Here is a 5,600-nt window from a genome sequence, read left to right on the forward strand (position 1 = left end):
CCCCCCTCAGAGAACCTGAATTAGAACCGGCCTATATACTCTACTTATGGCCATTTCTACTTAAATTTTTGCAATTTGGAACTTCACAATATCGCATTTCGCAGTGATTTAAAAAATATATAAACTGTATTGTCGAACCCCCCGTACATACATACGTATAATATCTACATCTTAAAACAAACAATACTGAGCAACTAAATCAGCAATTACTTAAGTATGCTTTCCTTTTAGATGACACATTCGACATAAACGTCGTTCTATCCTTCTTAACATTCAACGAATAATAAAGATAGAACGATGTTTGTGTCGAGTGTGTCCTCTAAAAGGAAAGCATACTAACCTAACCAACGGAAGTATTCCACTAATGGCGGCAGCCAATCTGCATCTTTCACGCTGTTGTCTGATCCTTTACTTGAGAGTCCCTAGTTACCGATGCTCTACAACGCCATCTATTCAAGACGGCGGAACTACTTCTAAACGCAATTTCGACTCTGTCAAACTCTGTTGACGTTCCGAATCCTCGCATAAAAAGTGATTTCTATTTGAGGTAAAATATTTTTTTCTACGCATTTAATCGTGGTTCTGCAAACGCAGGATTGTTCGTACAAGTATTCCGAATACAGCTTATTTTCAATCTGTGATCTCTAAAACTTTTATATTAAGTGAACGTTAACCTCAAGTGACAGCTGTGGAAGTGAATTTTTTAATTTTTTTCCGATTTTCTCGTGAAATCGTGGTTCCCTGTAAACCTTTTCGTGCGTACTTTCATTCTGTGAAAGGATTTTGCAATCCGTAAAGCCAATTTGGATATTTATCCTTAGAAAGAATCGTGATAAAACAGGATGACTTTAGCATCCCCTTAATAGAAGATATGACAGTAAATCATTGGCAGTACACACCTTTTTTAAAAAAATTTTACAAATGTTAAGTGTTTTTACTTTTGTCACTGATTTCCTAATCTTACTTTAATTTTATATGAAAAAGATTTAATAGAATTAAGAAAGAGAGAATATTAAATATGGAAATTATTTAACGTATAAACAAAAAGAACGAAGACAATATAAGAGTCAATGTTTAAATTTAATAACAAAGTCAAAAATTAAATCATAAATGTCAAAAAACAGCTTTTATAACAAAGTTATTTAATGATAAAGATGTATATAACTGACGATAAAACTTGATAAGTTTTTTTTTATTTGACGTATATTATTTATATTGATGTAAAAAGCACGGTTTTAATATATTTCTATAATATTTATCATTACATACTATTTACATTCCACGTAAATGCAGTAATTGAAATTTGAATACGAGCGGGAATCGCTAGGAATTGACGGACCAATCAAAAGTGGCCCCCTGATGGCCAGTCTCTGTTAGAGGGTCTCTAGGCGGTCCTATCCAGCCGCGCGCTTGCATTTAACGGTGGATCGGGCGAATTTAAATATTTTTATATATCTGGAGACACGGTAGTGTCTCGGCGCTAAGCCAAGCGCGCGACACTGCCGTGCCTCCTTTACGCGAAACAGAGAATTTTTCAGGGTCGAGATGATCAGATCTCAGTAACAGCTGAACCGATCAAGTTCTACATACGCTCAATCAACAGAAAATACTTAAATTGTATGATAAAAGTGCTTTCATTTTTTTTCTATGTGCCCTACGAGCGGAGATATCGCGACGCAAAGTCCGGATCTGTGAATTTTCACGTTTTATTTTTAAGATACGTCGTCATTAACGTCGTCGACCAGAGAGAAATGTACGTCTCGTTTTTCCGATCATAGAGGGCCTTTGACTTTATGTGTTATATCACTCTATCTATCATCTCACTCTATCTATCTATAGTACAGGAGTCGTACGTTTTGACCTGGCAATTTTTTGACAGTGCATCGATTAACTTGAAACTTTCACAGTAGGTAGGGAATAGACTAAGGATCGAAATCTATATTATGCCGTAGGGCGCTTTCATCCCGGGGGTGATTGTCACCCCATCTCGGGGATGGAAATTTTTTATTACATTTTTACCACAGGAATCGATAGAAAAACTAATTCTAAAAAAAAAGTGTTGTATACATTTTTTTGTAAAATTAATACTTTTCGAGTTAGTAGGAACCGAAAGCACAGTATATACAGTAGCGCAACTCTCCCGATTTTATGTTACACAAAATGGAGTGCGCATGCGCGAAATAAGCAAGAAGCCCAGTCGCGCCACCTAAACTTCTTTCTCACTTCTTCTTATCCATTCTCTGTCACTCTCTGTCAGGACCATTTAAATGGTTCCATTTAAAGATCCTGTGATTAGGTGTGTGCTAGTGTGTGCTTAGAAAGCTCAAATTTGAAGGAAATTAGTATAATTGCCGTCTGTTTGAGTTGTGTTAGTTTGAGAAACTCAGAATCTAGTTTGTGACCGAAAAGTTTGTGGAAATAAAATAGTGAAAAAGTGGAAAAAATTAAGTGAAACGAGGAACGATTACTAAGAGAATAGTTAATCTATACAACCATTGCATAAAAATTATTATCTTATTTAATTTAAAAAAAGTTATTATTAAATATTGTTTATAAATGTAATAATTACAGTAATTATTTTCTTAAACGTATAACATTAAATTTTACTTTTTGTTGTTTATATTAATATCTTAAACCTGCGATATATGATGTTTGTTTTCCTGCCGGATTGCTTACGTTTCAGTTAGAAAATCTACGTTCCGTATGACGCAATTCTAATAATTTACAAAAACGCAAGCAATCTAACAGGAAAAAACGCATTGTATATATGTCGCAGACTTTAATTAAAATATTTTTACAGTATAATATTTATATTATACAATATTTACATAAGCTTATATTTTCTTATCTTTTTATTTTACAATGCATTACAATTATGGTCTATTTTTTAAAGTTTTTATTACATTTAGATTAATTCGATGTAGTACATACAAATAAGCTAGAGTAGCTAGAAAAAGATGGAAAGATGGAGAGTAAAGAGCAAGTGAGAAAGAAGTTTAGGTGGCGCGACTGGGCATCTTGCTTATTTCGCGCATGCGCACTCCATTTTGTGTGACACTAACATCAAAGGTGCCGACAGAGAGTTGCGCTACTGTATATACTGTGCCGAAAGTATCAGTTTTTCACAGAAAAAATGACCATTTTGAATCGGTTATTCGCAGCTAACTCGAAAACGATGCATTTTATCAAAAAAAAGTGTAGAGAGCAAAATTGTAGCTTTTATAAAAACAAAGAAAATGCTTGTGTCATAAATTTCTATATGACCAATAGGAACCGAGCTACGGCTTCTTCAAAGTAAGCTCTTCTTCGTCAAACGCTAAATTTGAGAGTTTCAAAGTCAAATAACGGGAAAAGTATGCATTTTTATAGAAAAACTTATAGAATCTTTTTTAAAGTATATAAAAAGACCTTTCTTTCCCGTTTTTAGAAAAGTCTGTAGCATAAAAATTGAGCGAGTTATGATGAAAATAATGTCAGTCCCTACTTTTTTCATCGAAAAAAATCAGCGAAAACAACCCCTAATTACCACCCAAATTAAAATTAATCGTTGCCCTTTTACAGTTGTCTTTATTGATGTATTATTAATATATTCTATGAGTTTGACCGGTCTAGAATGCTTAATTTTGAAAAAATTGGAGGTAAAAGTGAAAAACGAATTTCTGCAATTTCGTGAAGTATGCTCTTCTCTTCAAAATAAGTCCAAAACTACTGGAGATACGTAAAAAATACTTCAGTATCAAATTGTAGCTTTTTTAATTCCAAACATTTACCCTTCTTGTACATTTTCTGTACGACAAAAATTAAGTGAGTACGGACGTTGAAAACATGTATGTATATGCGAGCACTACCTTGCTTACATTTTGTATACTACGCATTATACAGTTACATACTCACTTACATCCATTCACACTCGAACACATATACCCATACAATATATCTGTGTATGTGTGTATGTACACACCTGCCTATATGTTCCTTTTATTTTTTTTTCTATTTCTATCTATGAAAGTAGTTTTTAAGCATTGCAATGTCATAAGGGGTGGTTTTTAAGGGTTAAAAAGTTACAAAATGAAATTAGTAATATTTTAAGCAGTAACATTTTAAACTTAAAACGCTGTGATAAATTATTGATTTTTTGAGGGTAAATAATTTTTTTTTTTTTTAAAACCTTACTAGGGGTTGATTTTTAAGGGTTGAAATATTCTGAAATAATGTTCCACAGCGTCAAACAATTATTATTCAACTCATATGAACCAAATTTTACTCACCTTAAGCTTTAATATATAGATTTATAGATTTTGGCAATAAGGGATAGTTTTCACCCCTAAAAAATGAAAAGCGCCCATCGGCATAATATAGATTTTGATCCTTAGGCTATTCCCTACCTACTGTTACAATTTCAAGTTAATCGATACACTGTCAAAGAATTGCCAGGTTCAACACTATTTGCAGCTTCGACTCCTGTACTAAAACTGATATATCATTGAAGGTGCTAGTTCAAAGTGAACATTCATAAAATGTATATCCTTTTGTTGCATATATACGTAATAATTATTTAACAACACATGCACACTAGATGTTTACAATAAAAATGTTAAATCATTATTTCGTATATATGCAACAAAAGAATATACACTTTATGTATGTTTACTTTGAACTGACACCTTCAATAGTATATGAGTCATTTTTCATGGTAATAATGTATCGTCACAATATTAGTTATTAACTATAATAATAATTTGTAAATGTATGCTTATGAAGATACACGTGATTGAAAACTGGTTAACTCACACACATGTGCTCCAAACTCTTGAATCAAATAAAGTCTTCTAGGTGAGAGATAGAAATAACAGTTTTTTAGATTTCAAAAATGAATCACATAAGATCAGTATTAATTTCAAAAGAATTCTTACGTACTCCAAAATCTTGAATCAAATATAGTGTTCTATGTGATCAAAATAACAGTTTCTTATATTTTAAAGATGAACCACATAAGATCAGTATTAATTAAAAAACTTTTTTTATCTTCTTTAGCAATGATACAGTGTTTTTGACAACTGCAAAGTATCTCATTTTATTACACCTAACAGATTTTATAATATATTGACGCAGAATTACTTATATACATGTGTTACGTCCGGAGGACTCCACAATTCTTTTCTTTCGTGGAACGTTAGATAGATAACAAGTATATTAACGAAACTACGTGTAATAAGGAGTACGAGGAAACCTAAACAAATAATATCGTTTCTTCCTGCTTTTTACTTCAAATTTTAAGAGAAACGGGTGAGCAGATATCGACAACTATTAGATAATTAAAGAAAATTTTTCTCATTAACAAATTCAGCTACCAGACGCTACAGCTGGCCGCGTCGCGAAGTTAAAAGACCAACCGCCACTCATAGATCCTATAAGAAGCTTATAGGAAGCGTTCGATACTGCACACGCGTTTCCGGTTCAAGATAAAACCATTTAAATCTTCGATACATCAGCACACATTTGACCTAAATCATTCCTACTCCCAAAATTTGATTCTCGCAAACAAAGAAGGGCATATTGCCCTCCGCAAGTATAAATACGAAGCCGCGAGACTACGAAAA

The sequence above is a fragment of the Cyphomyrmex costatus genome, unplaced genomic scaffold (assembly GCF_001594065.2).
Source record: "Cyphomyrmex costatus isolate MS0001 unplaced genomic scaffold, Ccosl1.0 scaffold624, whole genome shotgun sequence".
In the NCBI taxonomy this organism is placed as follows: domain Eukaryota; kingdom Metazoa; phylum Arthropoda; class Insecta; order Hymenoptera; family Formicidae; genus Cyphomyrmex; species Cyphomyrmex costatus.